The sequence below is a fragment of the Podarcis melisellensis genome, assembly GCF_964234715.1.
Source record: "Podarcis melisellensis genome assembly, chromosome: 8".
Taxonomy (NCBI): domain Eukaryota; kingdom Metazoa; phylum Chordata; class Lepidosauria; order Squamata; family Lacertidae; genus Podarcis; species Podarcis melisellensis.
The window spans coordinates 24,171,253-24,195,569 of NC_138540.1; the positions used below are offsets into that span (position 1 = coordinate 24,171,253).

Here is a 24,317-nt window from a genome sequence, read left to right on the forward strand (position 1 = left end):
GTTTTGAGAAAGGGGACATAGCTCAGTGGTTGGAGGATATGCTCTGAAAGCAGAAGGTCCCAAGGTCCTTTTGGGAATTATAGGGACAGAACTACCCAAACTGTATAGAAATTTATTCATCTATGTGACTATAGCAGCAAGAATGTTACTTGCCCAAAAATGGAAAGAAGAAGTCCCAGCAAAAGAAGAATGGGTACAAAAAATTATGGAATATGCAGAAATGGCAAAACTGACCAGAAAAAAAATAAGAAATCAAGATAAACTATTTTTAATAAAAGAATGAAAATTGTTTACTGAAGATTTACAAATAAACTGTATACAGAGAAGAACATTGAGGGGATTATTGCAATAACCTGTAGTTTTATAAGAGTGTATCTTTAAACTAGATGAATAAATGAGCAAATTAGGTTAATCTGGATAGGCAGAAAATGTTAAAAATAAATTTAAGGAACCACAGAAAGAGGGGTAAGGAAGTCAAGTTTGGAAATGTTAAAATGATTATAGAATTATTGAAATGTGTAAAATTGAAAATCATAAATAAAGTAATAATAAAGAAGGTCCCAAAGTCAGGCCCCTACAATTCCAGGTAAGGGGACTCAGAAAGACCCCTGCCCGAGACTCTGAAGAGCCCCCACCAATCATGGCAGACAATACTGATCAAGTTGGACCAATGGTATGACTCAGTACTAGGAAGCATCCTGTGTTCCCATTCACACGTGCAGCTTAATACGAGCACCCTGCTCCACTTATCTCTCTCACCACCATTGCTTTCCTCTGGAATTAAGACTGGAAAAAATGATAAGCTGAAATTGACTGGTTTCAGAAACTGAAATTGACCCTAGCTGTGTAACATTAAAGCCCTAAATGGCCGCGGCCCAGTGTACCTGAAGGAGCGTCTCCACCTCCATTGTTCTGCCCAGACACTGAGGTCCAGCACCGAGGGCCTTCTGGCGGTTACCTCACTGAGAGAAGCAAAGCTACAGGGAACCAGGCAGAGGGCCTTCTCGGTAATGGCACCCGCCCTGTGGAACGGCCTCCCATTAGAAGATATATGAAGGCAGCCCTGTTCAGGGAAGTTTTTAATGTGTGACATTTTAATGTATTTTTAATCTTTGTTGGAAGCCACCCAGAGTGGCTGGGGAAACCCAGCCATATGGGTGGGGTACAAATAATAAATTATTATTATTATAATTATTTATCAGTGAAGGTCCAACCAATAATACCTCAAACTGTTGCTGGGCTAGGGAGATGGCACTGTGAAATAGCTTGGAGAACGGAGCAGATGATATAGATGACCCAAAACAGCAGTGAAAATTCACCACTGGAAAAGAGAAACTGGAATGAGGGGGAGAAAGAAACGTATGGCAAACTTAAGACTAATGGCAGGGAAGTTTGCTGCTTCCTTAATGGGGGATATTTTGCAGAAGAAAACCAGTAAGCAGAGGAAGAAAGGAGGCACCCAGGAATAAAGATCACAGTGAGTGGAAGGTGTTTGACTGCCTTTGCGGGCCATTTTCTGTAGCAGATGGAGCAAAACTCTCACCCAGCCAGCCCTCGCGTGAAAAACACAAGAAGAGCCCTGATGGATCAGCCCAGAGGCCCACCTCACCTAGCAGCCTGTTTTCACAGTGGCCAACAATGGGCTGTACTTGATGCAGATGTGGAAAACGTTCCATCGGCAAAAGGAGTTCTCTGTGTGCAGTGGAATGTCTGCCTCTTCTTCTCCCTCTCTGACCCCTTAAATCTGTTCTGGGGTTTCCCCCAACCCTCCAGAGCAGATATAGGGGTGGCTTGGGGAATATACAGGGAGAGGAGATGGGGGAAATCCCATTGCAGACACAGTAATCTTTGGGCTAGTGCTACTATTTGGTTGACTACCACCCAACGTGTCTATAGGAAATGTGCCAGCAGGACATGTACACAGCAGCACTCGCCCCACATGAGATTCCCAAAAACTGGTCTCAGAGGCATACAGCCTCCGACTGTGGAGACTGAACATAACCACTATGGCTGGCAGCTGTGGATAGCCTCATCCTCCAAGAGTTTTTCTAATCCTCTTTTAAAAGCCCTCTGAGGAGAGTATGATTAATAAGAACCTAAGAGCCCTTGCTGGATCAGACCAAAGGCCCATCTAGTCCAGCATCTTGTTTTTGGCCCCAATGGGAAACTCAAACCAAGAGCTGAGTGCAACAGTGCTCTCCTCACTTGCGACTCCCAGCAAAGGATATTCAGAGCCATCCTGCCTTTGACAGTGGAGATAAAACATAGCCATCAATAGCTTAATCATCCATGAATTTGTCCAGCCCTCTTTTAAAGCCATCCAAGTTGGTGGCCATTGCTGCCATCTTGTAGGAGTGATTTGGATGTCCCCAAATTCTAATATTAGAAGAGAAGGGGGGGGGAACTTTCCCCTGCCCACATTCTCTACAACATGCCTCACCTTCCCACCTCTATCAAGATTCTACCTTGCTTTGCCAAAACAAAAAGACACCACTTCTCTCAAATGAGAGCTGCTCCAAGCCCTTGATCACCCTTCAGTTGTCAGGCTGATGCTGGAAGGTTCTCCCTATAGCTTCAAAGAACATCTGAAGACCTAACCAACTGGATGAAATTTCGTTTTCTGGAAAGGAGGCTCACAGTAGAATGAAGCACTTTCTGGAATTAAGTGGAACATTATCGGCGCAAGGTTATTGACGTTGGCCCAACTGTATGCTTGCTTGTCACCTGATTTCATTTAGCTGACAAAGCTCTGGAAGGAGTTGGTTTAGATTTGGCAACCTCTTTGTATGATTCCCAAGGAACCATTATATCTTCGCTTCGATTTGGTTGCCAGGCTATTCATCACCTCTTTCGGAGCCTGCTGACATCCATGTGGACCGAGCTTGTAAGGCTAAAGGAATTTCACCGGGGTTATCCCTGCCCACAAACCTGTCCTGATGTGTTAATATGTTCTTTCAAGGTCCCACGGTGTGTGAATGATAATCGCCAAAAAAAATCTTTATAAATTAAGAGAGAAAAGTTTGACAAGATTTGTTCGGAGCTGAAAATTAGCTCTCTGGCTCAGGAGGTACGAACCGAATTCTCGAGTTCAGTGGGGGCATTGGGAACTTTTCCCATGGACAAGTTTCTACGTTCGATCAGACAGCAGGAACTTGGGCAGATTTCCTAGCACCCCCCCCCCATATATATCACAGAATCATAGACTATATGAGTTGGAAGGGACCATGAGGATCATTGTGCTGGTCCCGTGGGTTACCCGAGAGGTGAGGTCCAAGTTCCGTGGTCAAAGGTGCAACATGGAGGCAGTCCGTAGTTGCAGAAGCTGGGTTCAGGGCAGGGAGTCGGGTGAAGTCAGGAACAGGCTTGCAAGCAGGGAGCCAGGACGGGTCAGGAGCTGAGGCAGGAACTAGCAACCAACAATGTTGCTCCCGCAACTTGGGACTGGGGCTGGCCGGCTTTTATCTGCCCCGAGCCATAGGGCAGCCCCGATCCTCTGGTGACTTGCCTCTCCTGGCCTGGAGGCGAGCACTCTTCCTGCGGGAACTTCGTTCCCTCCGCCTCTCTGCCCTGAGCCTCTGCAGCTCAGGAGAGGCTGGAGGGTTAGTGGACCCAAAGGAAACCTCAGCTTCCTCTGACAGGGCTGAGAGTGGAGCACCTGCAGGCAATGGGTCCTCCATCACCTCAGGAGCCAGAGCAGACTCAGCTGGTGCCTGCACCTGAGGATCCAGCACAGGTGAGGTCCCTTCAGGCTCATGCCCCGGCTCCGGCTCAGCTGGTTCTGGAGGCGGGGAATCCTGTGCAGGCTGGGATTCCTCAGGTTCAGCATCTGAGTCCGAATCCCAGGCCATCACAATCATCTAGTCCAACCCTCTGCAATGCAGGAATATGCAGCTGTCCCATACGGGGATCGAACCTGCAACCTTGGTGTTTTCAGCACTATGCTCTGAGCTGTGTGTGTGTGTGTGGATGTGTGTCTGTGTACACCCTAAATATAAACCCATTGGGAGGCAGTTTAACAGCCTTCCCCAATGAAGATACAAGGGGAATCATAGAGCTGCAGAGTTGGACATCTAACTCAACTCTCTGCAATGCAGTTATCCTCTGCCCAACGTGGGGCTCAAACCCACTTCCCTGAGATTAAGAGTCTCATGCTCTACCAACTGAGCTATCTCAGCAAGGTGGGCCCTAAATATATAGAGATATAGAGTGAGTGGAGCAATGGATGCAAATTTCACCTCTGTACAAAGGGCCCGTTTTCACACACATTTGCCAACTCCCTCCACCATCTGTCCAGGCAAACAAGAGGCATTGTCGGAATTCAATGGCACATTGAATTCATAGCACTGTAGGTGCAAAGTGGTCAGTGGAGGGTGTGGCTCAAGGCAGCGGATGGTGGCCTGGGGATAGTTCCAAGGGCCAGACAGATTGGCCTGGAGGGCCACATCTGACCCCCTGAGCTGGAAGTCCCCCTCCTGTCTCCTCGAGTTTTCCTCTTCCATTTCCCCTTCTTTAAAAAAAATAAAATCATTTTAAAAAGGTACAAATTACAAACCCACTTCAACTAGCTAGAAGCGCGACTCATATAGCATGCTATGAAAACAGAGCTAGAAATTTCACTTGTTGTAAAGTAAAACTGTTTCCAGGATCACTGAGTTTCGGGTGGGTGGTTTGGGAAAGCTACCCAGCCTGCTTGCACAAATCTATTAAGTTTTGTTGTTTTGATCCCTCGGGTTTGTATCCAGCTTCAGTCCTCCTCAAGAAATGCCCATTGTGCTTAGGCCCATTGATTTCAGTGGGCCTACTCTGAGTAAGGCACAGAGAGCTACCAGCCTTGGATTCTTCCCTTTCCCTTCTGCCAATAAGTGACATTACTTCAGCATGTTTATATAAGATACATCACAAACTCCTCGGAGGAATTTCATTTTGCAATTCCGTCTCAAAGTAGATGTGGATAGATTAGATTAAAAATCAGATTGTAAACCTGCAGGCAGTGCCCTGTTGATGATTCACTGCTGTAAGTATTGTAAAACACAATATTATGCGTACTATGTAAATACTAAATGATGGTGAGATTTTTGTGAGAACAAAAAAAAGAAAAAGAGCGCTTCCATTGTACATTTCAGTGAGACCCATGGGCATGTGGTTCTGTATTATTAATTTAAAAAACAACAGAGGTTCCACACTGCAACCCAATGCATATTTGCTTGGAGCAAGTCTCACTCTGAATTTTGCATTGGAGCTCTCCAACTAAACAACTGTACAAAAATGTGTATACTGGAGGAACACTTGCATGGGGGGGGGAATGCAGCTTTTAGAGGAACATGCTTGCAAAAATGTACATCGATCAAAACTGCATATGAAAATATATATTTTAAGAGAAAATTGCACTAAGATGATGATGCATTCTCATGGGGATTTTCGCTGTAGAAATGTAGAGAACTGAATTTAAGATTGAGGAAAAGTGAAACTGAAAATGGTAAGATTCATTCATCCCTAGTCAGAACTGCCGCATTACATCTCAGCCGGAAGTAACTTTCCTATAGGAAGTTCAGAGGCCTACAGCAACAATATCGCCACATGGGTGTCCCCTTTTTCAGGCTGCTGGGAAGGAACAGCTGACAAGCAGGAAAGCACCTTTCATTGTTGTATTTGAGAAAGCCTTGCAGAAGGAAGAATGAAAGAAACTGGAGTCAGGGATTCTGTGTGCGTAGGTGTGCTTTTCAAGTTTCTGTCTTGCTGATGCTCTTAAAACATCAGGAAAACTCTGAGAAGGCAGTTCTTCGAGATCTGAGCAATGAGTGGTTTCCCTCTCCCAGAGTAGTGAGATAGGGGTTGCAGAACGCAAAGAGGCAAAGTGGCTTAATGATAGAGCATCTGCTTTGCATGTAGAATGCTTCAAGTCCAATCCCTGGAATCCCCGAGCAGAGCTGGGAATACTCTCAGTCTGAAACCCTGGAAGTTAGTACAGATGTCATTGAGCTTGAGTCTGACTCAATATAAAGCAGTTTCCCAGATTAATGACACAACTCTTCACTTTTAACGGTACTGTGAACCTTTGGAGCAATTGGGCTTCAACCATTTCTTGATCAGAGCCAGTATAGCAATGGTGTGCTATTCAGAGACGATGACTGATTCTTCTGGTTGTTAGGTATGTCTCCCATCCCCATTCCTCTGATTGCTTGGGTGGGACGGTGTTCCTCATTCTTTAAGCCCATCCATCTCCAACTTGTTAGCAGACCTAATTTTCCTCGATAAATCTATCAACAAGTGATTGAGACACATGTCCCTGAATAGTTGAAGCCAACCACAGAGAAGTGATCCAACTTGCAGAAGATCACACCCTTTTGCTTTTGTATTCTTCTTCCTATCTGCAGGCATTTGGCTGGCAAGGAAGACTCCAGGGACATATGCAGGGGCTGTTCTAGCTTCCTCCCAAGAACAAGTTCTGCACATTGGATGGCCCACAAGTGAACACACAGGAGAATTCTGGCTCCCTTATAGGGCTGCCCATTTTTGAAATGGAACCTCCAGCAATACCTTTAGCAGTGGCTCTAGATGTAGCAGTTAGCAGACAATTATGCTTCATTCTGCACCCTGAAATGCTTCACTCAAATACAGAATAACTTTGTTCAAAAGGCACAGCAGGATCAGGCCAGACTGGTAATTTTTCTCTTCTGATTTCTGGCAACTATACTTTCTTGGATTCCTGTGTTTGCAAACATGTGGGACTCCACAAGTTGTGTTTCAAAGAGAGTGTGTAAAAGCCTTGAGTGTACACCTAAACATAAAGATGCATGCAAAATAGCTCTCAGAAGCTGGTGCACACAATCACTCTGTGTATCGCTGGTGCCTTTTTCCTGTGCACCCTGAAGCCACTCTCCATTGGTGGCATGTCCACACAATGGGTTCCGTGAAGCTCAGATTCTGAGATTCAGAGGGCAGAGCCTAGCAAAGAAAAGATGGTGACCAGAGCCTGGTTGAATGGGGTAGCATCTAGGACAGGTGGGAAGTGGCATCTGACCAGGTATGAAGAAGACTCAGGCTGTGCTAAGGGGATAGGAGGTAAAGGAAAGGAGCAAAACCTTTGAAACCTAAGCAGATCTTCTGTCCTTATATGCTGAGATTGCAGTCAATCACCTGAACATTGCTACTTAATGAATTATGGTGGTACCTCAGGTTACAGATGCTTCAGGTTACAGATTCCGCTAACCCAGAAATAGTACCTCGGGTTAAGAACTTTGCTTCAGGATGAGAACAGAAATTGTGCAGTGGCAGCGCAGCAGCAGCAGGAGGTCCCATTACCTAAAGTGCTCTTCAGGTTAAGAACGGACCTCCAGAACGAATTAAGTTCTTAATCCACGGTACCATTGTAATTACTTCCTCCCCCTCCCCTGTCCATTATCCAAGAAAATCTAAGCCAAGGGTTGCCAAACTGTCTTCCCATAGGCCTTGTCTGGTTCCCCAACTAAGATGAACCATAATTCCCAGATGCCCAGCTTTCTCAAAAACAAAAAGTTTCAAGCATTTTTAGAACCTGAAATATGAGGCAAAACATACGGACACATTTCCTCCCCTCCCCCCCACCTTCATTTTTCTTTTTTGTGCAAAATGAGCCTGCTCCACCCTTTCAGTGTCTTCCTTTGCTCCCCTGGGGAAACTGCCTCCCTCCCTGGAAAAAATTCCTGTGGATGCCCAGGCATGCTAGAGAGGAAGGAACGCACTTGAGGAGAGATGCACATGTGGTGTGGATGTGGGGGGCAGATGTGTGGTCTGCGGGGGAGGTGTGTGAGAGAGACAGAACTTATGAATATGTGGCCATATGTGTGGTCTGAGATGCGCTTGGGCAGAGAGAGAGATGAGTGGGTGCATGCAGTGTTTGTATATATTTGTGTGCAAGTGAGAGACAGCATCTTAAAAAGTAGAGACATCATCTTGCCAACAAAGGTCCATATAGTAAAAGCTATGGTTTTCCCAGTAGTGATGTATGGAAGTGAGAGCTGGACCATAAAGAAGGCTGATTGCCGAAGAATTGATGCTTTTGAATTATGGTGCTGGAGGAGACTCTTGAGAGTCCCATGGACTGCAAGAAGATCAAACCTATCCATTCTTAAGGAAATCAGCCCTGAGTGCTCACTGGAAGGACAGATCCTGAAGCTGAGGCTCCAATACTTTGGCCACCTCATGAGAAGAGAAGACTCCCTGGAAAAGACCCTGATGTTGGGAAAGATGGATGGCACAAGGAGAAGGGGACGACAGAGGACGAGATGGTTGGACAGTGTTCTTGAAGCTACCAGCATGAGTTTGACCAAACTGCAGGAGGCAGTGGAAGAAAGGAGTGCCTGGAGTGCTCTGGTCCATGGGGTCATGAAGAGTCGGACACGACTAAATGACGAAACAACAACAACAGAGAGAGGTGAATGTAGGCAGTTTGCGAGAGAGAGCATGCTATGGGCTCCTTACACATTTTTCCTGGTACTGGAGAAGTTTTCCTGTTGGTATTAAACAGTAACAGCATCATTGCACATGAGAAATCAATATATTGTGTGTTTTCCCCAACCAGGACCAGCAGGACAAATCAGGGCAAAGCCTGATGTTGCCCAGGATGCAGCTGATGCAGCAATGAATGCTCTCTCTAATTTTTGTGTCGGGCTCGGCCTCCACTGCTGCCATTTTGTGATACCATGTCCCTGAGCGCTTTCACAAAATTCAAAACGTGCCTGCTGCTCCAAAAAGATCAGCAACCCCTGGCCTACACTGACTGGCAGCTGCTACCCAGGGTTTCAGATGGGGCCGTTTCCCAACTGCACCTTGAGATGCCAGGGATTGACTGGTAATATCCGCATGCCTTACCACTGTGCTACACCCCTTCCCAAAATTAATTAGGTTATTGCTCAAGCACGTGGCAGTTCTCTCACCTCTTAATAGTGAACCTTTTCATAACTTTCCCCCCCAAATCTTATTTTTGGCTTCCTCTGAAATCCCTCTGGTTTCAGCCACACAGGAACATCAACATTCGCTTTGAAATTTTGCTTTAGGCCAAATCTCGCAGCAACTGCCTCTCCTGACCAAGCCCGACACAATTTTCACTCAATGCCAGCAAAATCTCAGGATGTAAGAAGCTAGATTTGGTGACCTGGCCCTTCTTTCAGAGAATTCTCAAAGGAAAAATTGGGGGGGGGGAGCCTACCTATTAGGAAAATCAACAAATGGAATTGCTCGCCGTTTCTTGAAAAGAAAAACACGCATCGTCTAACTGAGGAAATTGGTGGCCTTGAGGTGTGTTTAGTGTCTATGCTAAGAGGAAGAAGCTGTTCCAGTCTGTTTGGCAGTAAGAGCCTGATTCTAGAGATTAGCAAATTGGCTCTCCTCTAATAGTGCCATGCTAAAGGCTTTGGAGGTTTCAGATAAACAAAGAGGACAGGAAATTTCATACATGCCACTGGCAAGCTATGTGCTACACAATGGCTTCCAGAAAGATCTCCAATCCTCCCCACCACCTTCCCTTCAAAACATTCAAGAGGAAGATATTAGCTGATAATTGAATAAACAGAATCCATGTGTCTTCCCAAGCATGAAACATTTTCTCTCCCTCTTTCCTGAAATGCAGTTAAAACCTGAGGTTTCAGTTTGGGGTCAGGAGGACAATGGCCTCATTTTTATGGGCAAGTGGTTCTCGAAGGGTGTGGCAAGAAGATTCATGGATAATCAAGGAATCACTTAAACATTTCAGCATAGTATAGCATAATATAGTGTAATAATAATAACAATAATTGCAAAATATGCCTAGATATCTTTTCAAAATAAGAGTAAGAGCATTACAGGGAATGCTCTGCACCACAGAGAAGGGTCGAAGCAGCCGGTGGTGCCACCAGGAGGAGCCACTGGCTATTGAGACATGCGGCCGCTGTGTTCGCTTCCGTCCATGGCTCCTCCCAACATCCTGACGTCATGCTTGGGGCATCAGGATGTTGCCCACCCCCATTGATCTCACAAGCTGGCGCCTCTGCTGAGGACAATCCTAGCTGTGATCCAGAATCACTGTTTGAACAGAGTTATGAACAGGGACACATTGTTGTGAACAGAGATTTTCAACTCTGACAAAATACAGAAGATGAGAAAGGGGAAAGGCTTCTTTGTGTTGATGAGCAGATGAGAGTTCGTTTGTCTCAAATTAGGCCTAATGTAAGTGAGATTACTTGGCAAAAGCAAGCTCACACCTCTCATTGAGTTGGTGTGCATACTTAAGGTACATATGTAAGATGCTTGTTTGTAATTCTATTTTGAGAAATGATTCCTGTTCTATGTAGCTGCATTCTTTTATACTTTCTGGAAGTCCCGGGACCATATTACAAAGTGGTTGTGTTCTGTGTTTTAAATCAAGCACTGCTATGAATTGCTTCTTTTTGTTTTCCGATATATTTATGTGGTATATATATATGTGGTGTGGCCCGTGCAAATTTTTGTTCTGAAAGTGTGGCCCAGAGAAGAAAGTTTGAGAACTGCTGGCTTAAAAACAGAAGAGAGAGACAGAGTTTGGAACATCCTATGTGGTATGTTATTGGAACTACAACACAATGCCAGCCATGTCTACTCAGAAGTAAGTTGTATTGAATTCCTAGGTAAGTAGGGTTGGGACTGCAGCTGGTTGGGCTGTCAAGCTATACTTTCTGAATTTAAAATGTGCACATTGCATTTATATCTATATATGTAGGTCAGCTTTATGTTAATGAATTTAAACACCAGTACCAGACTAAGTTCAATGTGCTGGTACAGGGATACAAAGTTCTATACATCTTGGGTCCAGAATACCCCTAATACACCCAACCTACTACTAAGCTCTTCCTGAAAATATCATGTTATCTGGAGGTCCATTCCTTGCAATGCAGGAACTGTGCCTCCCGTTATATACCAGACAGGCAGCATCTCTATTGTACAGTATTGTAGGCACCATTAAAAATGGTGGACTTTCCTTCAATGGAGGTTTTTAAGCAGGTTGGATGGCCATCAGTCAGGGAGCCTTTAGCTTTTGATTCCGGCTCTGACTAGATGGCCTTTGGGGGGGTCCCTCCCAACTCTACAAGGGACGTGGGTGGTACTGTGGTCTAAATCACAGAGCCTAGGACTTGCTGATCAGAAGGTTGGTGGTTCAAATCCCTGTGACAGGGTGAGCTCTCATTGCTCAGTCCCAGCTCCTGCCAACCTAGCAGTTTGAAAGCACATCAAAGTGCAAGTAGATAAATAGGTACCACTCCAGTGGGAAGGTAAATGGCGTTTCTGTGCGCTGCTCTGGTTCGCCAGAAGTGGCTTAGTCATGCTGACCACAAGACCTGGAAGCTATACGCCGGCTCCCTTGGCCAATAAAGCGAGATGAGCGCCACAACCCCAGAGTCGCCCGCGACTGGACCTAATGGTCAGGGGTCCCTGTACCTTTACCCAACTCTACATTTTCTACAATTCTATGGTTCCTTTTTCAACAAGGTTCTCCAGTAGAGATTTTTATCCCAAGCAGTATCTGTATTGAATTTGAAATGCGTTTATTGCTGATGTGTTTTTGCTAATTGCTTTGAGATGTTTTCGTGTGTGTGTGTGTGTGTGCGCGCGCGCGTATAAATAATTCCAGGAATCAGAAGTTGACAACTGAAAGCAGATTCAGTTTGTATCTAAACAGGAGACAGTGCCTCCCTTTCCTGCTGCAGATGTTAATTAATTTAGCATTGCCAAGCTGATGTTTCATCACTTATCGCTGCTGTTGTAAAGGGTAATGAATAAATGTGTATTTATATACACACATTGCATTTTGAAAGTTTTGGCTTAGATCAGACATAATGACAAGTCAAGCAGTGAGGCTCCCCCAGCCCACCCCTTGCAACCTCACACAATTCCTTCTTCCTTTGTGTTCGCACATTTCCCCCTCCACTTCCTCATTTTCACTAACCATTATGTGCCATGGGATCCCAACTGGCAAATGATGGTTATTTAACCCCATCTCAAATGCTGGCTTCATATTGCGGGTTTGCAAGCAGGGAACAAAGCATAGTTCCCACTTTGGACATCACAGAAAACTATGTTAGGGGTGAACTAGGAAGTGAAGGAGGGAAGCTAGGGAGGAGGGTCGGAGGTGGACTCTCAGATATTTGGGGCCTAAGCCATTAAGCAGGCACAGGGCCTTCTCGGTGGTGGCGCCCTCCCTGTGGAACACCCTCCCTTCGGCTGTCAAGGAAATAAACAATCATCTGGCTTTTAGAAGACATCTGAAGGTAGCCCTGTTTAGGGAAGTTTGATGTTTTACTATTCTGCTGGGAGCTGCCCAGGGTGGTGTAGATTGTGTGACCATTGGTCAGGGATGGTTCAGCTGTGGTCCCTGCCTTGCAGGGGGTTAGACTAATGGCACTTGGGGCAGCTTCCAAGTTTACAATTCTATGATTCCAGCTGGGCAAAATGGAGGATGCAAAGCAGACCTGGCAAGGGGTGTGGCCTGGAGAGGAGGGGTGCAGAGCGAGAAGAGTCCTGAGAGCCTGATAGGGGGACGCAGAGGGCCACATGTGGTTCCCCAACCTCACTTTAACCAGAGAGGCTGGGTGGTGAGCTCGGAGCCTTGTGCCTGAAAAGCATGAGCTCTACCACTAAGCGATGGCCCCTTGCCCTTACCTAGGGTTGCAGCCTGGCCTCACTTCATCCATTCAAACACTCTCAAGTTGGCAAGAATGACCTTCAGTGGGGAAGCCGGCCAAGTCCCAGTTCACGGGAGAACGGGGAACAAAGACTTCTGAGAAATTCCCCAATGATTTGAAAACAGAAAACTGGAAGCCTTTCTGAGCTTGTGACTAAAGATCACTGCCGCCCAGCCAAGACTGCCTGGCTCTCACCCGGGATCTGTCTACACTCCCTGGAAGCAGACACCCAGCAGCAGCGGGCAGGAGCTGTGGAAAAGATTCCTGGCAGCAGATTCGGATGAGCGATCAGAGAGCAAAAGGGTGGAAAGCATTAAAACGGACATCGGCGAAGCTGTCATTCTTGCAGCCTTAATGGGAATCAGATTTAATTTCTTCTTTGAGTCTTTTTTTTTTTTTAAGTCAAATACAAACAAGCTCTTGGGTCCATTCCAGTCTTAAAACTACATGCTATTGGAAATATGGACACTAAGCTCTTCGCTGTCTCTAGGCCATAATTTGAACAGAGCGGTCCATCGAGCGATCTCTACAATGGATGAAAAAGACCGTCTTGTAAGTTGGGACAACTTGGCTGGGGGCTCGGTTTAGCTATGTCTGCAGTGGGTTTTTTTCTGGGGGTCACAAGGGTACGCATACCCCTAAACATTTTGTGAATCTTTGTACTTTTGTCCATTTACTGTATTTTTCCCCTCCAATTTGAACTATAAAATGGTGATTTTCTTGAGTCAAAATGAGAGTACCCCTAAATTTTAAAAAAAGGAAAAAAGCACTGGGTGTTCGTCTTGCCTTATTCCAGAAATATCTGCCCAGCCACCATGGAGAGGTAGTTTTGACCACCACATCTTATGCCTCTAAACGCTGCTCAAAAACCATCCAGAGCTGAGATTTCAGCATTTAGGAATGGGGGAGAGATTCAATTTTGTTTGTATTTTAATGAGGAACTCCCTAATATGCATTTTCTGAAACATCGCACATTAAAGCTCAATCGGAGCAAATGGCAATCTGTAGAAAACCTGAAATGACATTTGCTCCGATTGAGCACTAAAGAGCAGGTTTTTACAGGGAAAGTTTAGGGCAAAAAAACACAACACTCAGACAAAGAAGTTTTAAGTGCAGCCCTTTGCTTGGATAGAGTGGGGCAAAAGGCAAACAACAACAACAACAACGATGATTTATTTGTTCCCTGCCCATCTGACTGGGTTGCCCCAGCCACTCTGGGCACCTTCCAGCATATATAAAAACATAATAAAGCCTTAAACCTTAAAAAGCTTCCCTTTATAGAGCAGCCTTCAGATGTTTTCAGATGTAAGTGTGGATAAACCCTGAGCCTAAATTAATGGTACCTATTTGGGGGGGGGGGGAGGGAGAGAGAGAGAGAAAGAGAGGACATATAGATTTTTGAGATCAAAGCATTCTTTCGTACAACATTTGGAAAACAAACAGGACACCCCAGTGGGGTTGGCTGATGCTCCCTAGCACCCTGTGGCTGTCACTATGCAGCTGTTTGTTTAAGAAGAACTTCAAACATGAGGTCTCCTGCAATCCAGTGTCACTGAATGCCTGACAGAGACCATCCATCAAGCCAAAGTGCCGAGAGTGAGCAAAGTCGCGATCTTTGAGCCCAAGACATGCAGCCTACATATTCCCAACAAAACCATGAATCCCATCCACAGTCTGAAAGCTCCACACACAGACCCCCATCTGTCCCATGACCCCACCACCCACACAGAGTCCTAAAGCTTCATAAGTCATACACCTTCACTTCACACTTTCTGGAAAAGGCCAGACAGTCTTGATTCAAGGTCCAGTGTGATTCCTGCTTTAGCATAACGCAGAGGAATGAGAATGTATGTTCCCAAAGACTTGTGCTTCCCCCTGTGTGCATCCTGGTGCATAGAATGTGGGGACCATTACTCAAGGATGAGTGAATCTATCTGTTTTGTTTATTTCTCAGCTTCCCATTTTTGAAATCTAGTTCTCCACTTCATGAAAATTCATCAACACAGCAACACTAATTTCTCCTAACAGACACATGAATGGTATACAATTTAGCATACACATTTTCGCAAGGCAATATTTCCTAACGTAATGCATTTATTTGGGTTACTTTCACCAAACAACCTAATTTAGTGGCAATACCACCTGATTTCCATGAATGTGATATGTTTAAACTGTTTTTAATACTGAGTTTTAAACTAATTGTTGTAGCCCACCCACAAATCTGCTGGTGAGGGGCACGTTAATGATAATCATCATCATTTTAAGCAGTTTCTCCTAACAGATGCATGTCTGTAAAGATTACTTGGTACTTGGCTGGAGAATTGTGTTGCAAAATCCAGAAAGGTGCAACTTTCAAATGGTTGATATTTCTCGGTCTGTGTATTGTTTCAGAAAGTGAGAATCAGGTAGGTTTGCATTAAAAAATGCGAACTGGATCAAATGTCTTCCTGCACCCCTAGTGGTAGAACATCTGCTTTGCATCAGGAGGTCTGAGGTTTCATCCCTGGCCTTTCCAGTTAAATAGAATCAGGTAGCAAGCAATGACCCCAGTCAGAAAGCCTCAAAAACCACTGCTGGCTAAACAGTCTGACCAAGTACAACAAGACAGCTTCCTTTGCTCCTAAATAATCCTGTTGGGTCACAGGGGAATTGTCACAGTTGTGGCGATCCATTGCAGTGTTTTTGGCACAGGCATCTTAAAGTAGGACCTTTCTCAGCCTGAAAGCTACATCAGTCCAAAATTCAGCATCTTGATTACTGACTAGGGTCCCTTTCAAATTTCATATAGCCCCAGTTCTGAAACAGCAACACTGGTTGCCAGTTCATTTCAAGGCCCAATTCAAGGTGCTCATGTCATAACCCCCTGGGGGAGGGGGGAATGGGACATCCCGGTTTTATTATACAAGATCATGGCGGCCATTTTGGATGCCACAATCTCGCCTCATAAAAACCGTTCATTTTTTCAGGGCAAGAATGAGGTGCGGGTCACATGACTTGCCTGAAAGTGCATCCTGAAAGACACACGTCGTAGTTTGGGGTCTGAAAAAGTTGGACAGTGTGTCATGCTAATGTTTAAAGCCCTTAATAACTTGGGCCCCAAATATCCTTCCCTACAGACAATCTCAGATGCTGAGATTGGTAGATGGGGCCCTCTTGGTAGGTCCTCTGCCCTCAGAGGCTTGCAGGGTGAGTAGTGGCCTGGGAGAGGGCCTTCTCTGTGGTGGCCCCTAACCTGTGAATCACCCTCTCCACAGAGGTGTGTCTGGCACCTCTTTTGCCACTTGAGATGTATAGTTTTCAGACCCACCTTATTTTGTGATTGTAGATTGCTTGAAACAGTTTTAACTATTGCATTTTAGTGCTGCAACTTGCTCTGGGACCTTAGGCTGAAGGGCAAGTGAATAATAATAATAATAGTAATAGTAATAATAATAATTCCTTTTTGCAAAACTTTCCAGGGGCCACATACCAGCAGTGGGTGGACCCAGATTCAGAAATGGGCAGAGCAAAAAATGTGAAGCCCAGCTCTCATCTGCCCAAGTCATCCTGATGGGTCAAGGATGATGGGAGTTATAGTCCGACTACTTGTGGGCGGCACCACTTTAGCTAACTCAGATGTTTCCCTTACATGTGAAAGTAAAAGGAAGGAAGATGGGAAGGATCTGCTAATGGCCCAGGGACAAGACAGGGCTGGGAAAGGTTTGGAATGACTCCAGCTTCCATCAGCTGCAGCCAGCATGGTCCATGGCTAGAATGATGGAACTTGGAGCCCAGTAACATCTAGAGATCCACAGCATCCTCATCCCTGGAGAGAACCACACGCCCTCCAACACGTTGAGTCTCAAAACTGAGTCATGCATCCTTTTTTTCTTCAGGGCACAAGAGCATGAGACCCAAAAACACATGTTCTGGGGAGCTGTGTGAGTTCACAACCCCCCAAAAAGTGCTTTTTCAGGGCGAAATCTTGGTGCAAAACTGTGTGAGATCACAATGCCCAAAATGGCTGCTGTGCTCTCGCAGGGGGAAACAGGATGTCCTGGTTTTTCTGGGACACTTGGGTATGAAACCAGCGATTGGACACTATGGGCATTGTTAGGCATCTTCTAAGGCTCATGCCCAGTCAGTTCTTGACCTTGTGGTTCTGCCTTCTCCTTGTCGTTCTAGTCTATGCTTTCCAGACTTAGTTCTGCTTTGCCTGCTTCCTTTCCAGGAAAGCCTTTACAAGTGGTATCAGTAACCATGCCGGTTATGGATCACACAGCCTTTATGTAACCAAATCACTTGCAAAAGTTACTTTTTAAAGCTATTAAGAGTTGTAAGCAACTTTTACAGATTTGCTAATGGGCTCCAGTTGTTTTTAATGTTGTTTTTTTCTTTAAAAGAAAATAAAAATCCATTTAAATGTTTTAATTGCCCTGTTAATATGCCCTTACTTGTGTATATTTCAGGTCCATGTATGGAATCAAATCTCTCTCTCTCTCTCTCTCTCTCTCTCTGTGTGTGTGTGTGTGTGTGTGTTAATTTGAAGGTCTGTGGGCTATTAAGAAATATGAATTGAACTGAACAGTAATAAAAGCAGGGGTCCTATTTTACAGAGGACAGTCCTTTGTTTGGTAGCCAAGTTTGATTCCCACCTCTTCTCTTTTCTCCCTGCCCCTTTCCCCTTGTGTGCCCTTTTTTGCTTTAGATTGCAAGCCTGCAGGTAGAGACTCCCACTCTGGGAGGGATGCATACAATCTACATAAAAAAATAAAATTTGAAGGAATCCTCAATTTCAGTGATAGGGGGACCATTTTCCCCTTCAGGTCAACCTTCTGGGGAACCACATCTGTCAGGGGTTCAGGAGCAGAGGCACAGGGGAAAGAGGAAGCGGAGAGCGAAGGGGAACAATCCGAGGGCAGCGTAGGTGAGGATGACAGTGGGGCAAGAGATTCCATGAGCCTGTCCAGTGATTCGGAAGATTCCCAGAAGGGGGCACCGATAGCCAGAGCAAGGGGGGTCCCGGGAGGGACACACCAGAAGCAAGGGACCAGCGGTGACTCCCAAAGCAGCAGCTGGAGATCGGGACCAGTTTCCCCACCAGAACGTAGCGGGGGGGAAGAGTCCCATGTGTCAGGACCGGCTTCCCCTCCAGGGGAAAGAGAAGATGAGTCAGGGCTGACCACGCCCCTATCGCTGAGTGAGGGAACAGAGGGGAAGTCAGATCCAGCTAACCCCCCCGAAGGGGGAAGCAGTGGCAGGAGCAGTGTAACAGTCAGGAGGAAGGTTGCCGGCTGGGCGCGCGCGCCAAGTTCAAATGCACAGGCGCGCGGGGCAGCCGGGAGCGCGGATTGGGAGCCAGGTCCTAAAGCACGCTGGAGGGAGGGGGAAGAATCTGGGGACTCTTCAGCATCAGAAGAGTCCAGAAAGGGCAACACCCCGGCGGGCAGGCGGACCCAGAGGAGAAAGGAACAAAGGAGGAGGTGGAGCAAGGCTAGGGTCTTGAACTGGTGTCTGGGGGGAGGAGATTCAGACGGAACTTCAGCGGTCTAGGGTTGAGACGTAGAGCTGCGCGCCGCGGCTTTGGAATCGAAACTGAACCTTAATAAAGACTTTTGTATATAACAAGAACTGGCGTTGGTCCTCTGTGAGCTGGGACCTTGGGCAGCTCTGACAACATCACAATAGTTGCAGGGGCCAGAGGGAAAACTGGGCAGATGGGGTCTTTATAAATGGTCTAGGCAGCCTTCCTGGTATTATGGGAAGTGGTGGCTGGTGTCCATTGGAGCTGGAAGGCAGGGAGGTTGACAGTAGGAGGCGCTAGAGCCAATGGTTTATTTGTTTGTTTGTAAGTAGGAAGGCAGGCATGTGGAGGCTGAGGCTGGTGGGCCAGTGCCCCATTTGCTGTAATGGACCAGATTCCACGTCTCTTCCCTGTATAGAAGCATTTAATGAGATGGAAATGATTTCACAAGCTATGAAAGACCTTCTATTGCCCCCTTCCCCCAGCCGAGTCACAACTGAAAGCATCAAAAGAGCTATATCCCCTCGTGGAACATCTAATCTTTCCAAGCCCAGCTGTTTGAGAAGGATGGGGGGGGGGAGTGAGGTGATCGCAAGTTTGGATCAAAGGTATAGGTCAGTTTGAGGCTAACGCGCGGGTCAGATATAATGCTAGCCAAGGCTGCTGGCCAATCTTTATTGCAAAACAGCGATGCATGGCTTGGATCGCCAAAGCGTCGGCAAGAGATGGTTCATTTCCCCTTGATGGCTGAGAAACCTTTAATCATTCAACAGGCTAATCCCTGTCCAGGGAATTCTGGGGAAATTAAAAATGGCTTAGCTTGACTCAGATACGGGCAACAGTGTTCGTTTCACACATATTGATAGTGCAAGGAGCCTGGAAATATTTCAATCTCCCCACCCCCCAATAAAATATACTCTAATGGCAAGGAAAGAAGAAGAAGAAGAAGAAGAAGAAGAAGAAGAAGAAGAAGAAGAAGAAGAAGAAGAAGAAGAAGAAGAAGAAGAAGAAATAATGATTGCTAAAATTCCTGAACATCCAGCCCACCAAGAGTATTTCATGCTCCCAGTTTGCTTTAAATGAACATTCATAAGCAAAGGTGCCATTTTATCCCTGTAACCATCCAGACGTAGCTCTGATCAAACGCTGGTTTCTAGAGAAGTATGAAGAACTCAGTCTTTGAAGTGTTTGCTCTGATCTGATCTGTACTTGACTAGCATGAGGATCAGAACATAGATATTCATCACTTTGCTTGCTTGCTTTGTATTTTGAAAGAATATGTTGGTTCACTCCACTCAGCATTGTCTACAAACTGACCACTAACAGCTTTCCAGGGTCTGGGAGGAGCATTCTATCTCAGTCCCTTCCTGGAGATGCCAGGATTTGAACCTGGGACCTTCTGCAAGCAAAGCAGATGCTCTACCACTGAGCTAGGTTTGATCCGTGTTTGGAAATGGGTGCTTATGTGAATTTTCGTATGGGTTGAAAAACTGCAAGTTAATGTGGAAACGCGAAAGATTAGATGCAAGGGTGAAAGCACATGAATGAGACATGGATCACAAATACACTGGTTTGTCTACCCCTGAAAATGTCATTCCTTCTGGGGATTCTCTCTGTCACCTAACGGGAGGTGACACAAGGAAATTTGCTGGTCTAATATGCTTCAGAGCCAATCGATTTTTCTATGGTGAAGTCAATGCACATTGGCCGTGAAGTTCACCAAAACCAGACAGTTGAACCCTCCGACACATCTCCAGACTGTGACTCACCATGTCATGGCACAACTCACTTGCATGGTTTCTTTTTCAGGATGTGGTTGATGAGTTGTGATCTGGACAGATGCTGAAGTTTCCCCAGACCAGACCAGACCAGTTTTCGCAGGCCTCGGTTCAGACACCAACTTAAACATGGGCCTGTGAAATATGGGCTTCCATGAAGAATTGGCTCATGCAATGGAATAGAACCTTTTGGAGTCTGAAGGCAATGTGCTCTTCTACACAACCTTCAGGGGCCATGCATCAGTGGTGGGCAGAGCCAGAAGCAAAAAAATGGGAGGACCAACGAGTGCTAATTTTGATTTTGTCCAGTGGGGTTGCTTCTACACACATTCACAGAGTCATAGCCAATTACATTTTACGCAGAGCAGACCCCCTGAAATTAATAAGCCTAAGTGAGTCCTGGCCATTCATTTTGATGGGTCTAACCTGAGTAGGACTAGCATGGAATGAAACCCAATTATCCCTCTTTATCCTCCATCCAAGCACTCTCAGATTTCAAGGACCCACTCCTGCCAAGCAAAAGCAACAAGGGGTGTGTCCTGGGGAGAGTGGGAGTCACCTAGGGTGAGTCCCAAAGGACTTGGAGTCTAGCAACATCTAGAGATCTACAAATTCCCCATCCATGTGGAGAGACTTTCGCCAGCCAGCAATTGGGCAATGCGCGTCCTGCTGCCAGGGCCAATATCAGGGGCCATTGTTAGATAGCCTCCAAGCCCCATACCTAGTCAGGGCCCACTGCCAATTCTTGAACCTATTGACCTTGTGGCTCCACCTTCTCCATGTTGTTTCAGCCTGTACTTTCCAAACTTAGTTCTGCTTTGATTTTTCCCTTTCCAAGAAAGCCTTTAGAAATGGTGTGTGTTATGGATCACACATTCTTTATGTAACTGAATCACCTGAAAAAAAGTTTCTGTTTCAAACTATTAAGAGTCGTGAGCAACTTTACAGATTTGTTAATGGGCACTGGGTTTTTTTTAATGTCTTTTAAAAAATAACAAATAATCTATTTAAAGGTTTTACTTTTCCTGCTAATATACCTTTTTTGTGTATTTGAGGTCCCACTCCTTCCATGAAATCAAATATTTGGGAGTGTGTGTGTGTTTTAATTTGAAGGTCTGTGGGCTAGTAAGAAATATGACTTGAATGGTAATAAGAGCAGGTGACCTATTTTACACAAGACTGTCCTATATTTGAAGAGATCTGCTATTTTAGGAATAGGGAATCTTTCCAGTGCAAGGGCCATATTTCCTCCTGGGGGGCCACATGCTAGAAATTGGTGGGACAAGGGGCAAAGGTGAACAGAGAAAGTCTTTAGAAATGGTATATACAGCCTTCCTAGTTGAGGAACACACAATCCTTATGTAACTGAGTCAGTTGCAAAGGTTTCTATTTTGTAAGCAATGTTTGCAGAATTGCTAAATCCTGCACAGGTGCTTAAAAAAAAGTTGTTCCCTTTAATGATTGCATTGAAGATACAGTGGACCCTCTGGATACAAATTAAATTTGTTCTGGGGGTCTGTCTGTAACCCGAAAAGTCCGTAGTCAGAGGCACCGCTTCTGCACGTGCAGCGAAACCCAGAAATATACACTTCCGGGTTTGTTGCGTTCGTAACCCAAAAGTTACGGATCCACTGCAGTACATAACTAGAGGGTCTACTGTATGTACAAACTCGCTGCACATGAACAAGTTGTGAAGAAACATATACTTGCCATGGATAAATTTAACAATATTTGGAAATCATTTTCATAAATACAGTACCATATTAGATTAAGGTCTAGTTAATTACAATAAAGTCCCTCCCCTATTTTTTTGTAATGTACACAATATAATTTTGATGTTGTTATTGCTCTGCTTTGTTTTCTACATGGGTACTATTTCTTGTTTCTTTTTTGTGTGTGTCTTACCTTACTCTTGTAATTTTGTACTTTTTATTTTTTCAATAAAGACTATAAATATATACATATGAAAAATGTACTTAAATGTTTTATGTGTCCTGTTAATATACCTTTCTGTTTATTTGCACTCACACTCCTTGTATGGAACCATTTATTTATTTATGTATTTATTTATTTGATTCCATTTTTATGAATCGCTTTCCATAAAACATCTTGAAACAATTTCACATCTGGGGCGTGTGGGTGTGCTTTTATGAATATGAACTGAATATGCCCCCCCCTTTTTTTCTTTTTTGCAGATGACAGTTTTCTCTGTGGAGGAATCCTATTTCAGGGATAGGGAATCTTTTTCCAGCTCAGGAGTCTCATTTCCTTCCAGGGGTCATGTGGCAGTGGGGGGCATGGCCAGAGGCAAAAGTGGGTGGAGTGACAAGTTTTAATTCATGGCTAGTTTCTACATACACACACCCATTCTCTGTCCTCCATCCAGGCAAGTGAAGAGGCATTATCAGAATTCAAGGACACATTCCAGCCAGGCAAAAGACACTCAAACAGGATCAGTATCAGGTCATGGACTGTTTGGATGCAGAGGAATGGTAGGAGGAACCAGCTGGGGAAGCTCAGAAGGCTCAGAGCCCGGGGACTGGTGGTAGGATGACGATGAGTGGTCAGAGGGAGCAGACTGGGGAAAAGTGGTGTTGGAAGCTGAGGAGGCAACAGGGCTTAGTGAGCTGGGAGAGCCTGTGGCAGACAGCAGTGCAGAATCAAAGGCAGACGCTGAAGTGGATGAGTGGGAGGATGGAGGCCAAGAGGCAGAGAGGAGTCAGGCTGGTGAAAAGTCATAGTGTCTCCCCCCTCCTGCTGCAACAAGCTCTCCTCCCCCTGGGTCTCCCAGAACCCAGAGAGGCATGAAGTGTGAGGAGCAAAGGTAGATATTTAGGCGTGGTCTCAGATTAATTGGGGAAACTATAGAAGAGGGTAAAGGTAAAAAAGGTAAAGGACCCCTGGATGGGGTCAAAGGTTGCGGTGCTCATCTCACTTTCAGGCCAAGGAAGCCGACGTTTGTCCACAGACAGCTTTCCAGGTCATGTGGCCAGCATGACTATACTGCTTCTGGCGCAACAAACACGGAAACCAGAGCACCCAGAAACGCCGTTCACCTTCCCGCCACAGTGATACCTATTTATCTACTTGCACTTTGATGTGATTTCAAGCTGGTTGGCAGGAGCAGGGACCGAATAACAGGAGCTCACCCTGTCGCAGGGATTCGAACTGCCAACCTTCTGATCGGCAAGCCCTAGGCTCTGTGGTTTAGACCACATCACGACCTGTGTCCTCCAAAGAATCCTGGGAAATATAGTTTGTTATGAGTGATGGGAATTGAAGCTCTGGCAGAGGGTTGGCTAACAGCTCTCAGCACCCTTAACCAACTAACTACAGCTACTGGGATTTTTTAAGGAAGACCACGACTGTTTAAAGTGGTATGATGCTGATTTAGACATACAATGCAGATGGGATTTAAGCAAATCCACAGCACACCTGGTTGCCATCTGCCCCGCTATGGTGAAATGTGTTCTGTTTTTTACAAGATTATAGTTTAGAAGACTGCATCTATTCACAAAGAAGGCCAACAGCAATTATAAAGGCAACCTATGTTATTGTTTTAAAAGCCGCAGATCACACACCATAAAGACCAGGAGCCTTGTATCTGCCTGCTTCTCTTTGGTAAAATATTGCAACCCAAGCCATGCGCCGCATTTGGCATGAAAAGTTGGTCGTGGGCACTCGAAATCATAGAACTCACTTCCTTCAAGTCAAACTCTCTGCCTTTGGAAAGTGAAACCACCACCCCTCTCTCAAACAGACAGCACAGACTAATCCACTTAAATCCGGCTTAGCAATTAAACACACATAAACACACTTTTCCAAAACATTGTTAGAGCAGAGGTGGGGGAAAAGCTTTTTGAAGGCCCAAGCTCAATTGCTGCCCAGATGAAACTGAGCTTTGAATGGGGCACACCGGGATAAAACCCTCCAGCAACAGCTAGTGACCACTGGAACTGGTGGAGTGGAAGTCAAGGAGGCTAGCAGTTGGTGGAGTGGAAGTCAGTGACTGACAGAGTCAGAGCCAAAGACAGGCAGAGCCAACTCATTCTGGTTTTGTTCCCATTCTCTCCTCCCTGCTGAGCTCAAGAAGGTCTACACTAGGTCTCAGTACACATCACTGGCTTAAAACACAGCTCAGTCAGTCTTTTCTCAATTTGAATCAAAGCCGATTTGGGTGAAAAATGCATCAAAATGCAGCATTTTGTAAGGGTTGTCTCATAGAAGATCTGGATGTAGAGTATACAATGGTGCAACCTAATACTTAAGAGGAGGGAGCTGACAGGCAGTACAACTTCTGGACTGTTTGCAAGTAAGAAGGCAGACAGGGACCGGCATCTAGAGAAGCCCAAACCACCTCCAATG

At 45.5% G+C, this 24,317-nt stretch overlaps 1 protein-coding gene across 4 annotated transcripts in view; it reads right to left on the reverse strand.

Annotated features, from left to right (window-relative positions):
- Positions 1–24,317, reverse strand: part of MEGF6 (multiple EGF like domains 6) — a 213,913-nt gene that overhangs the window by 105,928 nt on the left and 83,668 nt on the right. The gene's annotated exons all lie outside the window — the stretch shown is intronic.